This window comes from Gymnoscopelus braueri (genome assembly GCF_963280865.1).
Source record: "Gymnoscopelus braueri genome assembly, chromosome: 24".
Classification (NCBI taxonomy): Eukaryota; Metazoa; Chordata; class Actinopteri; order Myctophiformes; family Myctophidae; genus Gymnoscopelus; species Gymnoscopelus braueri.
In genome coordinates, this window is record NC_137626.1 from 31337587 (window position 1) to 31358300 (window position 20714).

Genomic DNA, 20714 nt, shown 5'->3' on the forward strand with positions numbered 1-20714 from the left:
AATATCTGAGAACCACTGTGCTACACTAAATTGAACAGAGCCTTCAATTAGTATCATTGGTAACACCTGTGAAGGAACAGGAAGTGATAATATGGGTGCTGTGCATAGGGCCTATTCCGGGTCCTCCGACCTGCGTTGCCCATGACAACGGACGATGTCTGGAGGAAGTGGGCCATGCCGAGGCTGTTGCCTCGAGAAGTCAAAACAAGATGCCCTTTCGTGTGTGTACTCTGAAATGTCAACAATCACTTAATATTAACGACGACACACCGCCTTGGAAAATGTGGAGAAACTTGGAATCATCCTTCGAATAGGTCGCTTTTTTACTTGCCTTATCTCTCTCTTTTGTGTAAACTTGTTCATATACAATACAATACAAATGCAAACCCATTCCCATAAAGTCGTTGTATTGTCCTTTTTATCTTTTGAGTTTTTACTGGTTAAGTAGGCTACATATTTTTAATCCAACGTACAAAAGTGCATCTTTTAACCAGGCTACTCTGTGCGGCCAAGTCGCTTCTATGGGCTGGTTTTCATAGACCTGGTTGCTTATTTCTCTCGCAAAATCTGGCAACAGTGCAGAGGGCGAAATTTGGCAAGAGAGTGTATAGAGAGAGAGAGTGCCGTCTTTCATATTTAATTTCCTCTGTTGTCACAGCTAAACTGAGACTTTAAAATGTAAGCAAGTAAATTCAGAACTATCAATATCTACAGAAGAAGAGCTGTTTAAGGGTTTTAAAAGAGAGATGATCTCCAAAAACCTTTCAACTTCGTCAGAGGAACATCTAGAAGAGATCTGCCAGAGACCCAGACCAATGGACGCCATGTTGAAACCTGTAATAAAGTTACACAGAATAGGTATGTACCGTTTAATATCACTTTAAAGTTTTATTCATGTTTAAACCTGTAATAAAGTCACACAGAGTCTGTAGGCTACCGTTATATCACTTTAAAGTTGCATTTATGTTTTAAACCTGTAATAAAATCAAACAGAATAGTTATGAATGTACCGTATTATATAAAAGTTGTTTATGTTGAACCATGTAATACAGAGAGTTAGGCTACACAGAATAGAATCTATGCCGTTTTTATACGGCATAGACTCGTCACAGAGACAGACAAACAGTGCAAAATAGGGCATTAGATAGCGTGACAGATAGCGTGACAGACAGGACAGGTGGGACAGATAGCGTGACAGACAGGACAGGACACCTGTCCTGTCCTGTCTGTCCGGCAGCTTTTATTAGACATAAGGAATCAGTGTGGTAACCACCAACCGATATAGTAGGGCGGCGTAGCACGACGATGTTCATTTTTGCGATGAAAGCGCAAATTTTGGCAGGAGTGTTGATAGATATATGTTGAACAAAACTGGATATTGGGACATGACAAATTCTCACCCTGGTGGGCGTGGCAGACATTTTTCAGTTGATCAAATCCTCCTAATTGTTGTCCTTGTAGGCTAAAATGTTGCATGATGTATGTGAGTATGAAGGTGTGTGGGTGTGTTCATGCTAATTGCCTAAAAGGGGGCGTTGCAATGGGAGTGGCCTAGTTAGCAGCAATATTTTGGAAGGAGAATTGTTCAAATAGTGATACAAGTTGGAAATTTGGTACAAATCATCTTTGGAGATCACGCTTCGATTTAGAAAACCGGGCCACTCCTAAATCAAAGATGGCAGCCATTTTTTTCCCAAGATGGCCGCCAACATTAGACATGTTTTTGCATTTCTGCATATCTTTTAATTATTTGAGGTCAATCACCAAATAGCACTCCCATAGTATGTTTTTGAACATTTTCAAACAGGAGTTACCATTTATAACCATCTAGATTAAAACATTTCAAAAACACGCCATACAACTGTGCTCACAGTCAAACTCAGGGACAAAATCTCATGACTTCTGAACATGTATAAATGTTTTCCCATCTAGTTCTGTGTCTTCCTCGGTGACTCCAGCCACCTGCATGTCGTCTCTCACCGCATCCTTAAACCGCCGCTTTGGCATTTGGCCTTTCGTCAGTGCCACCGTTTCCAAGCCGTACAGCATCATGGCTGGTCCCCCTACCGTCCTATACATCTTCCCTCTCACTGGTATCCTTCTGTTACAAATAACTCCTGCATAAAGAAAAACATCACATGGATGCACCTGGGACGTATCATCAGGGTTGTAGCCTGGGGTCGATGGGTGTTTCGGGTCTCGCAACATACACCCTCGCAGAGGTGACCAGCTGGGGTTGATCAAACCCCCGACTTACATCCCAGTAGCTACCCACTGTCAGTCCTCTTAGGGCAAGACAGGGCCTCTCAGTCCGCTTATCCGGGACTACTCTGCCAGGACTGGGGGAGAGCGGAGGCTCTGGCACGTGGAGGGACTAGGCTCTGTGGGTTGCCTCCTGGCCGGGCTCCTCCTTCGTCTCACAAGGTCCAGGACCCGAGCGTTGCACCAGACTCCCCTGTTCCAAACATTTCATTATGGCGTGATGGTTTCTTGGGCCGTGGTGGTACTACAGGCTCCAATTTTGGCTTGCTTGAATAGCCCTCCTTAAAGGCCTCACTATGGATTTGTTGGGCTTCTCCTCACGGAAGACACAGGCTAGTGCGCTAACCCATATTGCTCCCGGATGCTGTCTACATTCCGGCTGTCAACCGTCTCTCCAGTGGTCACCAAACTATTCCTGGTTGTCACATAGTCTATTCCTAGGGGCCACTATGAATAGAATAACACTGACACTTTCCTCCATCCGTCCCCTCAAAGTAATCCTTCCATCTTCTCAACACACTGTCTTCGGTTGTTAGAACATTTCCATCCATCCTTCATTACCTTAACCTCTTGCTCATCCTTCCCATCTCAGTGCCTGTCGAGCCAATCGGTGCAGGTCCTTTTCTCCCTCCTTGGTGTCCAACCTTTCATACAACTACTCATACTCTTTTCCTTAACCCTCACCACCTTTCTCTCCACCTTACCCCTTATCTCTTTGTACTCCTCCCTACTTTCTTCATTTCTCTGGCTGCCTTTCTTATCTCCTCCCTGAGCTCCACAGAGCATTGTTCTTTCTTCATCTTCACACCTAACATCAGCTCCCAGTACCAACCACAGGACTCAAGCCATGCTACTCGATACGCTGAGTTGGCACCTTCACCGTAAATGGTAACTCCTGTTTGAAAATGTTCAAAACATACTATGGGAGTGCTTTTTGGTGATTTGGTCATTTACCTCAAAGAATTGTAGGCAAAATTATGCAGAAATGCAAAAACAGTCACATTTTGGCAGCCATTTTGAAAAAAATGGCTGCCATCTTTGATTTATGAGTGGCCCGGTGTCCTAAATCAAAGTGTGATCTCCAAAGATGATTTGTATTAAATTTCTCGCTTGTATCACCATTTGAACAATTCTCCCAAAAATATTGCTGTTAACTAGGCCACTCCCATTGCAACGCCCCCTTTTAGGCAATTAGCATGAACACACCCACACACCTTCATATTCACATACTTGAGCAACATTTCAGCCTACTAGGACAAAAACTAGGAAGATTTGATCAACTGCTGGTGGCCAAATAGAAAAATGGCTGCCACGCCCACCAGGGTGAGAATTTGTGATGCAAATTTGGCGCTTTCATCGCAAAATTGAACGATTAGGCTGATTCCTCTTGCTACGCCGCCCCACTAATAGTTCTCAAGGAGCAGCTGAGCACGCTTGGTCTGCTGTGCAATGCGTGCCGCGCCGGGACCCCGGCCCCGTTTGCAGGCACTGTGAGGCGGACCCGCAGGCGTTGTAGATATTGTGCGTTCGGAAATTGCGCACCGGAGCACACTCGCCTATTAGTTTGTATTGACCAGTGCGCTCAGTGCTGTATTTCCGAATGCACATGGTTGTTGTAGCAGAGCAAGGAAGAGGGGGAAGCATGGAGGAGCAAATGCGAGGCTTAGAGCTAACCCTACTAAGCCGTCAGTCCGGACCGTTGTGTTAGCGAATGTTCGCTCAAGCTCACAGTGCTTAATGAGTCTTCCAGTTTAGTAGACCTTGTATTGTGAATTTGTACTTCCATGTACTGTTGTTCTCATGTCTTACTAAATAAAGTACATCAATCAATCAATCGCGCTTTGAAAGGCAAAATGGATGACATCAGTCAGTGGAGAACGTCTCATCGGGGAATGAGAGACTGCTGCGTCTTCATTTTCACGGAGACGTTTCTGAAGGACAATATCACAGGGCTGACGCTCAACACAGAGCGGACAGATCAGCCGCATCTACGGGGGAAGTGAAGGGAGGAGGCGTGGCTGTGTACACAAACAACTCCTGGTGTCGTGACGTCAGGAAAATCGGATCATTCTGCGATCAAAATGTGGAATACATAATTTTAAGATGCCGTCCCTTTTACATGCCGCGAGAGCTGACAGCTGCTTTTATTGTTGCTGTTTATGTTCCACCCAGCGCGAATGTAAAGGATGCCAGTTATACAGAGCTATCAGTGAGTTGCAACTGGCCCACCCTGATGCTTTTTATTTGGTGGGGGGAGATTTTAACCAGGCCTTTAATCTGTCCTACCAAAATGTTATCAGCATGTGGTAAGTGTGCAACAAGGGGGAAGAACACCTTGGACAAGGTGTACACAAATATAAAAAATGCTTATAGAGCAACCCCCCTATCACATATTGGAGGTTCTGACCATCTGACTGTGATGCTGACGCCCACCTACAAGCCCAGGGTGAAGCAGGAACGTCCAGTCATAAAGGCGATCAGAGTATGGCCAGGGGGAGCTACAGAAACATTACAGGTATGCTTTGACTGCACACTATATGGCATGTTTTTAGAGAGGCAGCGACATGTGAGGGCGTCACAGATTTACAGGAATACACAGAGTCGGTGACAGGTTATAACCAAGTGCATAGACGATGTGACTGTAACAAAGACGATAAAAGTACGTGCCAGTCAAAAACCATGGCTGACCAGGAAAACACGCACACGCCTACTAGTGGAGGCGTTTCGCGCCATACTTTGATGGAATCGTGCACTTTACGATAAAAGCATGAAATTTGGCACACAGTTAGGGCATGCCATAAGGAACATTTTTGGCTATAGGGCCATCACAGATTTGTCCTGTGGTAACCATGGCAGCCATTTTCCAAAATGGCCTCCATCTGCTGTTATTTTACCAATAACTCAGGTTCCAGACCACCTAGGATCTTGATTCTGGTGACTAATCCTACATTTTCAAGGATGAGGAATACAGTGGTACTATTTAGTTTTGTCCTGTGGTAACCATGGCAGCCATTTTTCAAAATGCCCGCCACCTGCTGTCATTTTACCAATAACTCAGGTGCTAGACCACCTAGGATCTTGATTCTGGTGACTAATCCTACATTTTCAAGGATGGGGAATACAGTGGTACTATTTAGATTTGTCCTGTGGTAACCATGGCAGCCATTTTTCAAAATGGCCACCACCTGCTGTCGTTTTACCAATAACTCACATGCTAGACCACCTAGGATCTTGTTTCTGGTGACTAATCCTACATTTTCAAGGACGGTACAGACTTGGACCTCCTCTCTGTCCCCAACACAAACATGCGAACCTTCGGGGACAGAACCTTCAGTGTGGCAGCCCCCACCCTGTGGAACTCCATCCCAATAGGGATTTGCCATGCTCCAACACTGCACTTCTTTTAAAGCTGCCTTGAAAAGACACCTATTCTCTCAGGCTTATGGCATATAGTTGTTTGTTGTTTGTTTGTTCATTTGTCTGTTAGTTGTTCATTGTTTTGATGTAAAGCGTCCTTGGCTTTATGAAAGGCGCTATATAAATTCAAGCTATTATTATTATTATTATTATTACAACATGCTAGTAGCTACATAACTACATATATCTGGCATTCAGTTAATTAAATAATAGTAAACCCATCAAAATGTGTAATGATGTAGTACTGTACATGTTTTCAAACTGTGGCACGTGAGAGTCAAGAATGCAGTACTTCACTGTTTCTTTTATTAGTAGTAGTATTGCATAATTATTTTCAATGGACTATAGAGCGTGCCAAAAATCCTGAAGGGGGCGTCAACAAGTGTCTTTTGGTAGCAGCGGACATCTTTGAGGGGTATAAACCAGGTTGACTTAACATCGCCCAAAACAAACATATCTGCGCTACTATGCCACGCCCCCCCCCCCCCCCCCGTGGTGACGACGCGTTGGCACGCTCTATAAGACACAACAAAGGCAGAGTACTCATGAGTCATAGCCTAATGGCATATTCAATAAAGCCAGATAATCTACACAATGTTAGTTGCACAGTCCACCACAGTAGCAAAGAGCAGTACACTGAAGTGCTGCCTTAACACATCTGTATTGTCCACTGCATCCCTTGTTGCAACCACAGTGGAGCAGTTCCCGACAGGCCAGGCTTGCTTCTGGCAGTGTGGTCCAGTGCACTTCCCATCCACCTTTATATATTTATTACCTTTATTGTGAGATCACAGGTTTACAAGTGTAAAGAAGTGGATTAAATTATTTGTATTCACCTGTCTCCTTCCTCTTCCACCCCCATTCACCTGGGGATGGGAGTTCAGGGGCTGCAACCATCGCCTGTCCCCAGCAGTGGCCAGCTTGGTAGGCTGCCCTCTTTGTATGTTGAATCAGTGCAGCTCATGTTCGGGGGAGTCCATCAATTGTTCTGCCCTTCTGGGTGAATAGCTGCTTCCGTGCTTGATTCACTGATGCCTGGCCGCTAATGCGGTCATAGAGCAATACCATCAAATCGCTCCAGAGGCTCCATCCAGTCATCTATTTTGTCTGGGGTGGCAGCTAAGGAACTGAAGGCACTTGTGACGTCACCATAGGTTTTCCAGGTCTCCCATGCCGTCTTCTTGCCTCTGCCTCCAAAAGATGACACTGTGTCACATCCAGTAAAGGCATGGAACATGGGTAAGGCTAAGCATCGATCTGGGCCTAATGCCAAAGTTACGGAAACTTTTCCCAGTTCCAAAAGCAACCCACAGCTCAGTCAAGTGGAGGAGTTGGGCTGCCGTTACTGCCAGGACCAGCACATCCGTTTCTACTGTGCGTATTGCCACCTTGCTATACCCTTCCTTCACAGCATCTTCTAGGTGTAATATGACGCAAGTATCAGCTTCCTCATGTACTGTAGTTAGTTAGGTAGTTACTAGCATGTTGTAAATAGTACCACTGTATTCCTCATCCTTGAAAATGTAGGATTAGTCACCAGAATCAAGATCCTAGGAGTTATTGGTAAAATGACAGCAGGTGGCGGCCATTTAGAAAAATGGCTGCCATGGTTACCACAGGACAATTCTAAATAGTACCACTGTATTCCTCATACTTGAAAATGTAGGATTAGTCACCAGAATCAAGATCCTAGGTGGTCTAGAACCTGAGTTATTGGTAAAATAACAGCAGATGGAGGCCATTTTGGAAAATGGCTGCCATGGTTACCACACTACAAATCTGCGATGGCCCTATAGCCAAAAATGTTCCTTATGGCATGCCCTAACTGTGCCAAATTTCATGCATTTATTGTAAAGTGCACGATTTTTGCCCGAAACGGCCGGACTATACTATTGAGGGCCAGGGATGCTGCCTTTCGATCTGGTGATCCGGTGGCCAATAGGAAGGCAAGAAATGACCTGGAGAGAGGCATTAAAGAGGCAAAAGGACTGTACAGGCTCCGCAGCCAGTCCCCACTGACCCATCCCTTCCTGATCACCTTAATGCCTTTTACACACGGTTTGAGGCCACAAATGACAGATAGGCGCAGAGATTTACATCCTCATCCACAGACCAGGTACCTCAGCTATCCACCACTGAGGTCAAGAGGGCCTTTTCCAACATTAACCCTCGAAAGGCTACTGGACCAGACAATCTACCAGGCCGGGTGCTGAAAGACTGTGCAGAACAGCTAAAATATGCTTTCACAGACATTTTCAACATCTCTCTCAGCCAAGCCAGAGTACCTGCCTGTTGGAAGAGCGCCACCATCATACCTGTGCCCAAAACAAACAGCCCAGCCTGCATGAATGATTACCGCCCTGTGGCCCTTACCCCAGTCGTCATGAACTGCTTCGAGAGGCTTGTCATGGAACGTATTAAAGCAGGCCTTAGTGCCGACCTGGATCCATTCCCAACCATGTGACAGAGGATGCTATTTCCACCATGCTCCACATCACTCTGTTGCATCTGGAAAAGACAAACACCTATGCCAGGATCCTATTCATAGACTTCAGCTCTGCCTTCAATACCATCATACCACAGCAGCTGGTGGAGAAGCTGAGGGTGCTGAATGTGGGTAATAGCACCTGTACCTGGATCCTGGACTTCCTGACACCTAGGAGACAAACAGTCAAAGTAGGTAGCAACACATCAAAACCTGTTGAAGTGAACACAGGATCTCCTCAGGGCTGCGTACTGAGCCCCTTACTGTTCACTCTGCTTACACATGACTGCACGGCTAGGTTCAAAAGCAACCACATTTTAAAGTTCGCTGATGACACCACGTGGTCGGCCCCATAACTAATGAGGATGAAGCTGCCTACAGAAAGGAGGTGGAGCAGCTGGTGCAAAACGCACAATCTCGCCCTCAACACAGAGAAAACCAAGGAGATGATTGTTGACTTTAGAACAAGGATTAGGCCACAACACCATCCAATGGACATCGATGGCGCAGCTGTGGAGAGGGTAACAAGCACAACATTCCTGTTGACAGACAATCTGGCCCAGAGCAGCAACACTACTGCCATCACAAAGAAGGCCCAACAGCATCTCTACCCTCTCCGTCAGCTGAAGAAAGTGGACTTTCCCATTCCAGCCCTGACCATGTTCTACGGAGGTGCGATCGAGAGCCTTCTCACTTACTGTTTCACCTCCTGGTACGGTAACAGCACAGCTGTTGAGAGGAAGCAGCTAAACAGGACGGTGAGAACAGCGGAGAAGATCATCGGCACCTTGCTGCCATCTCTGGCAGACATATACAGACAGAGATGCATGAGGAGGGCAACCAACATCATCAAGGACACCAACCACCCCTCTCACAGCCTGATCTCCCTTCTGCCGTCTGGGAAATGTTACAGGAGTATCAGTGCCAGGACAGAGAGGATGAGGAACACTTTCTTTCCCCAGGCAATCCGATTCCTGAACTCAAATTTCCCTAGTAGCTTCAATCCACACTTAACATACTGCAATATTGTCTGGGCCAGTACATATGATTCCTACCTCCACAGTATTTATCTACTTCAGAAAAGATTTGTAACTGTTACTGGTATACAACTTTCTTCACTTACAGTAATTTACACACGAACAAATTGAGGTCACATCATGTCACATCCATTATCACACATTCCCTGATAACTTTTTTTTGGTTGATTATTTTTTATATTTTTATATTCCCTGTTTGCTTGGTTGCTCTATGGATTTGACATCCTGTAAAATGTCAACGATGTTGGCTAATTATTATCGGTCATCTTGTTATGGATAATCAGATATTTCAATCATATTGTAGATTAAAATGTTTATACTGCAATCATGTTATTTGTAAATTCTATATATTTATATTTTGTTGTTTACAAATCATGTTCTATTATGTCTTTTTTTATTGTGTTTTATACATACATGTAGGTAGAGAGAGGCCTCCTATAAGCCCTTTGGGCTTCTTGCCTCCTAAATCAAATCAAATCAAATCATACCTGTGGCTAGCCAACAAACGGCTTAGTAGATTTGACTGGCACTGCGTCTTGCTCTACTGGACCTATCCACGGTTGTTAAAACTTTTGGGCCCTTTTCTATAGACTTACACCATCAGCTGATCTAGGGCCTCGTATTGGGTGCACTGGGAGACACGTGCCATCTTTCCTCATACACAGGAACAAGTCATGGTGGAGGTTAGGTCTTTTCTAGATCCTGTGGAACTCATGAAGGATATTTGGATTAAACCTTTTACACCTTTTTGCTATATAGTTTTATTTGGTTAAAATATGTACACTTGATTGACCACACTGTATTGTTTTTTTAAAGATATTTTTGGGGCCTTTTTCTGCCTTTATTGATAGGAATATTAGACTGACAGGAAATGGGGAGAGAGATGGGGGAGGTGACATGCAGCAAAGGTCGCCGGGATCGGGAGTCGAACCCGCGACACGCTGGATTACTAGCCTAGGTGCCCAGACGGTTACGCCAACGTCCGGGCCACTACCACTGTATTATTGAAGCTCTTGAATGATCTTCTACATGATATGTAAAGTTGCTGAATGGTAACCAAAAGTTTTTTCTACTGGTGATTTACACAGATCACTACAGTGAGAGATCTACAGTGTCAAGAGAGATGGGCTCCAAAAGTCATTCAACGTCAGAGGAACAGCGAGAGATGGACCACGGACGTGGACTGCTTGATGCAATGCTGGAACCTGTAGTAAAGTTGTGCAGGATAGGTATGTACTCTCTTTTCTTTTTGACAGGTGATTTCCACTAACGACTGCAGAGAGAGATCTATGTTAACAGACGCACTAATTTGTTTTTATAAAATGAACAGCATGAATATGGAAATCTATTAACCTCTCCTATTCTGTTTTTGTTGCCTCCGAAAAGATCTGTTGCAGATTGATGATGTAATAATGAATGTGGAGGCTCATTTAATAACTTCTCTTAAACAAATCCGACACACAATTTAAATCCTCTGCAAAGGTCTTCACATTATGAAAATGGTATAACGAGAGAGAGAAAAAAACATAGTATTCCAGAAACTAGGTCGGTTATGTACTAGGAAAGAGTTAAAACCAGATATGTACCAGCGAACGAACCTTTGGGGCCAGCCAACGTATTGTATAATACATGTATGTATAATAGGTGACAGTTGCTCTCCCGTGTTGCTTTCTTAACTCTCAGCATAACATTGTTGGTGAAAAAGGAAAGTTACATAGTGCAGCTCGAAGCGGTTTTCTACATGGTATGTAAGGTTGCTGAATGGTAACTAAAAGTTTTTTCTACTGGTGATTTCCACAGATCACTACAGTGAGAGGTCTACGATGTCAAGAGAGATGGCCTCCAAAAGTCATTCAACGTTGTCAGAGAAACAGCGAGAGATGGACCACCACGGACGTGGACTGCTAGATGCAATGTTGGAACCTGTAGTAAAGTTGTACAGGATAGGTATGTACTCTTTTCTTTTTTTACTGGTGATTTCCACTGACGACTGCAGAGAGAGATCTATGTTAACAGATACTCTCATTTGTTTTTATCAAATGCACAGCATGACTGAGAAATATGGAAATCTATAACCTCTTCCATTCTGTTTTTGTTGCCTCCGAAGAGGTCTGTTGCAGATTGATGATGTAATAATAAATGTGGAGGCTCATTTAATAACTTCTCATAAACAAATAACCTGCCGGGACTCGCAATTTAAAGGGATAGTTCACCCCCAAAATGACTTTTTTTTTTGACAAAATGAGAGAGAGAAAAAATAGAGAAAAAAACAGCCTGGCTGTGCTAACTGGAGAAAGGCTATCTCACCTTCTAATTATACGCTTACCGATGATGGGTTGAGTTGGTTGCCCTGTGCAGAATCAAGATTTTTTTCCATTACATTTTATTATAGTGAGACAACAAATCACAAGAAGTTGTCTAAAGACACTTTACATATAGAGCAGAGACCCGACGTTGTCCCCCCCACCCTGAGGAAGCAATGTTGGCATGGAAAAACTCCCCGTTAACTGAAGGAAACCTCAGGCAGAACCAGGATCCAGGATAGGGTGGGTGACCATCTACCTTGACCGTGTTGGGGGGGAAAGATAGAGGGAGGAGAAAGACAGAGAGAGGGAGAGCCTACCAAGATGAAGGCGCCCCATCCAGCCCCTGGAGGTCAAGATAAGCTAAATACTCAATTTAATACCCGTTAATTTTGTAATGAACGTAATTGTTACCTCTATCACACCCAACTATAAACTCACTGTTCAGGGGACGCACCCTATCTTTGCCCTGCAACCCCTCTTTCCCTGCATGTCACGTTGAAGTTTAAAGATGGCACAAGTGGGCGTGTGTGTGAGACGACCACGACCATGATTGCTCTTCCGGTTGCCCTTGTCTCTCTACCATTAAAAGTTAGAACCTTACCAGTTGGCAATAGTGCACAGTTTGCATTTTATTTCAAAACAGTTTATATTGTATATTTCATGATTGATTTATTTCTTCTCTAATTCTGCACCCCAGATGTCTCCTCTGCCCAACTACCAGTGAAGAAACATACCTACTGTGACCAGTGTGGGAAAAACTTCTTCACAAGGGCGAGACTCAAATTACATCAGAGAACTGTCGTATATTATGAGGCATAAGACCGCGTGTTAGCAGGCTTGTTGATGGTAATAATGAAGTGGAGGAGAAGAGACAGAGACAGACGTCAGGGTTTCCAGGTTCTAGAATCTCCAGTGTGTTTATTCAGAGTCAGCAACAAACAACCAGCATTCAGAGGAGCAGCCAGGAGCAGAGCCCCTGTCCACCCCCCAGCCTGACGGCTTGTGAGAGTGTTCCTAAAGTCACATTACAGTTTACTTTTATGCCCTGTATTTCACATTTGCATTAGAACACAGACTGTGGGGTGGGGGAGAGCCCCCACCACCTGTTGATTAACTTCTTTGAACATTAGGTGACATGATTTGCAAGTGCATGGAGGAAGGGAGTGGAGACCTTTTGTCTCCCCAATTGGGAATGCTAATTCCACCCCCACCTGGCTAGGCCCATCAGCCACCTCTGAATAAGCTCTCCTGTGTACAGGCCAAAGTGGACTTGTGATCCCAGTACTGCTAACATATGGTTTTAGATTTGTACATTATGTTATGAGGGTTTTACTTTAGTATCATTTCTTAATATGTTTTAAATTGCACACTGTTCAGATACCACACAACTCATACAGGAGAGAAGCCCTTCCACTGTGACCAGTGTGGGAAAGGGTGTGTTACAAGTGGTCATCTCAAAGTTCACCAGCGTGTTCATACGGGGGAAAAACCCTTCCACTGTGAGCAATGTGGGAAACGGTTCACTGGGTCAAGCCAATTAAAGATGCATCAGATAATTCACACTGGAGAGAAGTCTTTCACTTGTGATCAATGTGGGAAGAGTTTTAACCAATATTATTACTTAAAGTCTCATCAGAAGGTAATCCATAGTGGAGTGAAACCCTACCACTGTGACCAGTGTGGGAAAAGGTTCAGCAAAAACTCTTATCTGAAATATCACCAGAGAAGTCATACTGGATATAAACCTTATTTCTGTGACCAGTGTGGGAAAGGGTTCACTACGTTAAGCTATTTAAAGAAACATGAACTCATTATTCACACTGGAATTAAGTCTTTCAGTTGTGATCAATGTGGGAAGTGTTTTAGCCAATATGCCTGTCACACTTTGTCCCAGTGTGGGTAGGATATGGCAGAATCACTGGAAGCAAACGCAGTCCTTAGATGCAAACAAGTGGTTTTTTATTCACTTTTTTTAGAAAGGAAGTCCCAGGGAAAACAAAAACAAACATAACAAATACAATACTGGCCCGATTGGCTCTAGGTCTGCTCCCTACTGCAGCCCTTCACTGACTGCCTGGGCAGTGGTAGACACCCTTCTTTTAAAGGCTAAGCCCCTCCCACTGGACCATACCAATCCTAAATTGATTCAATCAATTTACACAAACCAGTTATTTAATCTATGTCCAAAGACATTATACTTCACATTTAACACATTTAAAGTGTCCTCACATTACCACAATAATAATAATTCATAATAACAATTAGAATACCCCATTTCACTCAAACCCACAGTTGGTATGGTACAGCAGGTATGGACTGAGCATGCTCACTACAAACAGACAGGCACTATAAAAGGCTGCCTGCAGCTACACTCGGGTCCTTCGTCACTGCCCAGAACCAGGAAGCACTGTGGTAAGAGAAAGAAAAAAACAGTCAAACATTTGCCAAAAGAACATTCCCTGCAACTTCAAAATAAAGAACAATTTTACCCTTTAACCCTGTGTTGTGTGAAATCATTTAAGTCATATGTGAACAGAACAATAATACAGGAAACATACTAAAGCTGTTAAATGGAGTTTAGTGTGTGCACCTACCAAACTATCCTAGCATGCTACCTGGCTATTGTGTGTATGGTGTATTGTGTAGTGTTGATGTGGTTATGCAGTGTCAGTGGCAGGGTGAACTGCCACATTACCTCCCCCCTCTCCTGGCGCAGCCGTGGTGGTAAACCTGGACAGGTAGTCCGCCAATAGGTTGGTCTTGCCAGATTTGTGCCGAATCCTGAAACTGAAGGGTTGTAAATCAAGGTACCATCTGGTGATCCTAGCATTGCGATCCTTCATTGTGTTGATCCAAGACAGAGCTTTGTGGTCTGTTTCAACATCAAACTCCCTTCCAAGGAGGTAATAGCGCAGACTTTCCAATGCCCATTTAATGGCTAAGCCCTCCTTCTCAATCGTTGAATACCTGGTCTCCCTGGGTTCCAACTTACGACTGAGATACAACACGGGTCTCTCCTTTCCCTCATCCCCTTGTAGCAAAACAGCTCCAATCCCAACGTCAGAAGCATCGGTCTGGACCACGAAGCGCTTCTGAAAATCAGGACTACAGAGGACAGGAGATGAACACATTGCATTCTTGAGAGCAGCAAATGACTGCTCACATTCTGGGGACCACTTAATGGGGTTGGGTGCTGCTTTCTGAGTTAGGTTAGTTAGAGGGGTGGCAAGAGTAGAGTAGTGGGGGAGAAAGTTGCTGTACCATCCTATAAGGCCTAACAGAGACCTCACCTGTCGTTTGGTGCGTGGGCGCTCTGCATTGCGGATGGCTTCGACTTTGTCCACGAGAGGGCGAATGTATCCCCCTCCCAACTGGAATCCGAGATACTGGACCTCACTCTTGGCCCACTCACACTTTTGAGCATTGAGGGTCAAACCTGCTCTTTCGATGCTCGTCAGGATCTGTCGCAGGTGTTGGAGATGGTCCTCCCAGGAATAGCTGAAGATGACCACGTCATCCAGGTAAGCAGCGCTGAAGGATTCCAAACCTCTGAGAACTTTGTCCATCAACCTCTGGAACGTTGCAGGCGCTCCATGAAGTCCAAATGGCATTACAGTGAATTGGTACAGTCCGGATGGTGTGCGGAATGCAGTGTACTGCTTTGATGTCTCCTCCAGTGGAATCTGCCAATAACCTTTGCAAAGGTCCAGGGTCGTTATGTACTTGGCATTTCCAACACGCTCCACCAGGTCATCGATTCGAGGCATGGGGTATGCGTCAAAGCAGGAGACAGCATTGACTTTCCTGAAGTCGATACAGGGTCGTTGAGAACCATCCTTCTTAGGGACCATCACCATCGGACTGGACCACTCACTCTCAGATGGCTCGATCACCCCCAGGTCAATCATCTTCTGGATCTCCTCCTTAAGAGACACTCCAAGCCTTTCTGGGATCCGGTATGGCCTCTGGCGAATGGGAGAAACGGCTTCCTTTAGGCGGATGGTGTGCTGGGACAGCGGGGTTCGCCCTGGACCCTCTCGGAACAGCCCAGGCATCTCCCACAGAAGCCTCTGTAACGCCTGTTGCTGTTGAGATGGCAGGTGCTCCAGGTGAAGGGTTTTCGGCTGGAGGAGTTGCTGTAGGTTTGAGTCAGACTCACCATCTTCCTCCTTAACCTGACGCACCAGTAACACTTCAGCCGGTGGAACCTCACGCTCCTTCCACTCTTTGAGGAGGTTGATATGGTAGACCTGGGTTGCTTTCCCCTTGTCTGCATGCGCCACCTCATACGTCACTGGTCCCATCTTTTTCAGCACCTGATAGGGCCCCTGCCATTTTGCCAACAGTTTGTTACTGCACGTTGGGAGTAAGAGTAGGACTTTTTGACCAGGTTTCAGCTCCCTCTGCCGAGCCCTTTTGTCATACCAGCACTTCTGCTTCTGCTGCGCCCTCTCCAGGTTATCTTTTGCCTCCTCCCGGTACTTCTCCAGGCGGTCACGCATTTGGAGCACATAGGACAGGATTCCCTCCGGCGCTGGGGTTTTGGTTGCCTCCCACTCCTTCCTCAAGAGATCCAGTGGTCCCTGCACCGGCCATCCATAAAGCAGCTCGAAGGGGGAAAATCCAGTTGATGCTTGTGGCACCTCCCTGTAGGCAAACAAGACAAATGGTAACCACTTATCCCAGTCTCGGCCGGTATCAGAGACAAACTTACGCAACATCTGTTTCAAGGTTTGATTGAATCGCTCGACCAAACCATCAGTCTCGGGATGGTATGGAGTGGTTCGAATGCCTCTGATGCCCAGTTCCTTCTGCAGCTGTTTCATCAGGCCAGACGTGAAGTTGGTACCTTGGTCGGTAAGGATCTCCTCAGGGACCCCTACACGGGAGAAAAGCTGGACAAGTGCACCGATTATCTTTGGTGTCTTTATGCTGCGGAGAGGAAAAGCTTCTGGGAATCGAGTGGCATAGTCACAGATCACGAGTATGTACTGGTAACCAGAGCTGCTCTTCTCCAGTGGACCAACCACATCCATGGCTATGCGCCGGAAAGGGGTACTGATGATCGGTAATGGGTGTAATGGAACCTGCTTGGGTTTGCTGTGTGTAGTGATTTGACACTCTGGACATGTGGTGCAGAAATGCTTAACATCAGTATACATAGTAGGCCAGTAAAACCGTGACCCCAACCTCATGTATGTTTTCTGCTGCCCTAGATGACCGGCCCATGGTACTGTATGTGCCAGATGTAAAACAAGGGACCTACAACTGGTTGGTACAACTAGGCGTTTACCTGCATCCCCCATTACATACAGAATGTCCTTTTCAACCATGAAATGTGGACCAGAGAGTTTGTTTCCCTCCCTATCCTCAACCTGCTTGTACAAGAGAGACAGAGAAGGATCAGACATTTGCAATTGGCGTATGTCATTTGGAATGTCCCAATTGACACTTAAAGGCTCAGGATAGGTCTCTAAACTCTCTGCCTTATGGAAGGTTCCTTCCATTTTCTCAATGCGGCGTTGACGCCGTGGTTTTTTTGGGCCTTTGGAACCACCCTCACACAGATCACCATCAAGATCTGGGAGGGGCTCCAGGCCAGCTTTAACCTGGGACCTTGTGACCACAGCACACATTTCAATTTTCTGTTTGTGCGCTGCAATTAGATCCCGCAAAATTGGCAAATCCCTCCCCAGGATACAATCAACAGATAAATGGTCAATAACCCCCACCTGTAGCAAAAATGCCTGCCCATCTACGCAAATGGTAACCTCAGATGTGGGGTATGGTTTCTGATCCCCGTGCACACATTCAATGTCAGTTTTGTTCCCATAGTCAATACCACTGTCGGGCAGATAGCCTTTCTTAATCAAAGACATAGAACTTCCACTATCCAACAAAGCTAACATTTGTACCCCATTAACAGTCACTGGTTGAAATGAGGCATCATCTGACTTCATGGTGCGTAATTCTCTAGACACAGCCTGGCGGGGCACATAACAGTAACCAGACAGTTTCGATTTCTTAAGTGGGCAGTCTGAGGCCTTGTGGCCAGGCTGCTGGCAGTAGTAACAGATGATTTCCCTGTTACTAGCCTGCTGCCTGTTTCTACCAAACCCCACATTCCCCTGAGTCCCATAGTTACCCTTCGGCCCTTCTTGCCGGTGGTCGCTTTGGCCTCGGTTGGGCGGACGTTGTGGTGGCCTGGCAGCTGGTGTTTTCCGGGCGTTGACGTACTGGGTTGCAAGTTTGGCTGCTTCCACGCCGGTGGTGGGCTCTCGCTCCTTGACCCAGGTGCGGATGTCAGGTGGGAAAACGCGCAGCATTTGCTCCAACACGATGGTTTCCCCGATGTCCTCCACGCTGCACTGGTCCGGCTTAATCCACCGACGATAAAGTCCTTTCAAGCGCTGGTAGGTTTCATTGGGAGACTCACTGTGGGGAAGAGAAGTGTCTCGAAAGCGCTGGCGGTACGTCTCTGCGGAGATATTGAACTTCGCCAACAAGGCTTCTTTCAGGTCCGGATAGGAGTCGGAGCGGTCCTCGTCCATGGCAGAATAAGCCTCCAATGCCTTTCCCGTCAGCAAAGGCACCAGCCTGCAAGCCCACTCAACATCTGGCCACGCCCATGTCTTCGCAATTCGTTCAAATCGGAGGAGGTAATTCTCCATGTCCTCCTCTGCTTGAAATGGAAGCATCTTGGGATCCTTACGGGGTGCTGGTGGTTGCTGCTGTAGTACCGGGGGTGCTGCTGGTGGCTCCTGCTGCGGTACTGGTGGTGCTGCTGGTGGCTCCTGCTGCGGTGCTGGTGCTGCTAGTGGCTGCGGCTGTAGAACCGGTGGTGCTGCTGGCGGCTCCTGCTGCGGTACTGGTGGTGCTGCTGGTGGCTGCGTAGCAGCTTGGATGGCTGCCCGTATGCCTCGCATTTCCCCAACCAGCAGTGCTTCTCGGTCCCTCTGCGAACCCATAAACCGCCGCAGTAGATGAACCACCTCCTGCTGGGCCGGTACTGCTCGGCGACGGGGAGATGACGGGCGACGGTGAGGTGACGGGCCTTCATCCTCCTCCCAGTCCAGATCCTCTGCCGCCTCAGGCTCCGGTTCCGGTTTTGCCGTTTTGCTCCTCGTTTGAATTTTCTTTCCCCCCACGGGGACTTTCTTTCGGGTGGCCATATCCCACCACTGCCACCAAATGTCACACTTTGTCCCAGTGTGGGTAGGATATGGCAGAATCACTGGAAGCAAACGCAGTCCTTAGATGCAAACAAGTGGTTTTTTATTCACTTTTTTTAGAAAGGAAGTCCCAGGGAAAACAAAAACAAACATAACAAATACAATACTGGCCCGATTGGCTCTAGGTCTGCTCCCTACTGCAGCCCTTCACTGACTGCCTGGGCAGTGGTAGACACCCTTCTTTTAAAGGCTAAGCCCCTCCCACTGGACCATACCAATCCTAAATTGATTCAATCAATTTACACAAACCAGTTATTTAATCTATGTCCAAAGACATTATACTTCACATTTAACACATTTAAAGTGTCCTCACATTACCACAATAATAATAATTCATAATAACAATTAGAATACCCCATTTCACTCAAACCCACAGTTGGTATGGTACAGCAGGTATGGACTGAGCATGCTCACTACAAACAGACAGGCACTATAAAAGGCTGCCTGCAGCTACACTCGGGTCCTTCGTCACTGCCCAGAACCAGGAAGCACTGTGGTAAGAGAAAGAAAAAAACAGTCAAACATTTGCCAAAAGAACATTCCCTGCAACTTCAAAATAAAGAACAATTTTACCCTTTAACCCTGTGTTGTGTGAAATCATTTAAGTCATATGTGAACAGAACAATAATACAGGAAACATACTAAAGCTGTTAAATGGAGTTTAGTGTGTGCACCTACCAAACTATCCTAGCATGCTACCTGGCTATTGTGTGTATGGTGTATTGTGTAGTGTTGATGTGGTTATGCAGTGTCAGTGGCAGGGTGAACTGCCACAATGCCAACTTGGTGATTCATCAGCGCATCCATAATGGAGAGAAACCATTCCACTGTAGCCAGTGCGGGAAAAGTTTCAGTCAATCAATCAGCCTCAAAGAGCACCTAAGGATTCACACTGGAGAGAGACCCTACCATTGTCAACAATGTGAGATGCGGTTTAAGAAGCTTCAGCACTTGAAGAATCATCGGCGCATCCATACAGGAGAGAAGCCCTTTCAGTGCAAGGAGTGTGGGGAAAGCTTCCGTCAGCTAAGTAGCTTAAAGAAACACCAGATGATTCACACTGGAGAGAAGCCATTCTATTGTGAATTGTGTGGGAAGAGTTTTCGAGAGTCTAAGACCTTAAAAATGCATAAGCGTACCCATACAGGAGAGAAACCCTACCGATGTGATCAATGTGGGGAACAATTCAGTCATCACCAGACCCTCAAGGGCCACTACAGAATTCACACTGGAGAGAAGCCCTTTAATTGTGATCAGTGTGGGAAGAGTTTTAGTCGGCGTGACACATTGCAGTTGCATCAACTCAGACACGCAGGAGTGAAGTCCTTCAGCTGTACTCAGTGTGGAAAAAGCTTAAGTAGTTTACGTTCTTTAAATATACATAACAGAATTCACACTGGTGAGACACCATATGAATGCAAACAATGTGGGAAGAGTTTTCGACATATTAATACATTAAAGTCTCATCGTTGTAAATAAATGTAGTTAGTCTCATCAGTGTACTTAATGAGGAACCTATGTTGGGAAAAACGTGTCTATAAAGTGGTCAGCTCTGGAAATGGATATAACTGAAAGGGAGTTTAAGTCTGGAAAAACTGAGGATCTGATCACTCAATAATAAAAGGAGAGAAAAGCCTTTATTAAAACAAGGCAAATGTCAACAGGTTTCTACCACAACAGGTCTAAATCAGGGCGAGGGGGGAGTTGAAGTCCATTTGAACTGCCTTTGTAATTGTAATTAATTCATAATTAATTAAAAAGTATGTTCTCACACAGTTATTTTTGTTTATAAATAATTTTAGAACAGTTAATTGAACTAATCAATGTAACTGATTTTTTATTGAATTAATAAAGTAATCAATTAATAACCGATGTAAGATAGGAGTGAAAATAGCCAATCATTTCTGTACAACAACCTTGCACGACTAAGTAAACAACACTTAGAGTGAAAATTGTCAATCTACAAGCTCACAAT

General features: G+C 45.5%; 1 long non-coding RNA gene across 1 annotated transcript; it reads left to right on the forward strand.

The window, feature by feature from the left end:
• The first annotated feature begins 10349 nt into the window (after nt 1-10349).
• Nucleotides 10350-12305, forward strand: LOC308080466. Its single transcript, XR_013932708.1, has 3 exons — nt 10350-10430; nt 11002-11148; nt 12205-12305. It is a non-coding gene; the product is annotated as an uncharacterized lncRNA (long non-coding RNA).
• Nucleotides 12306-20714: the final 8409 nt, after the last annotated feature.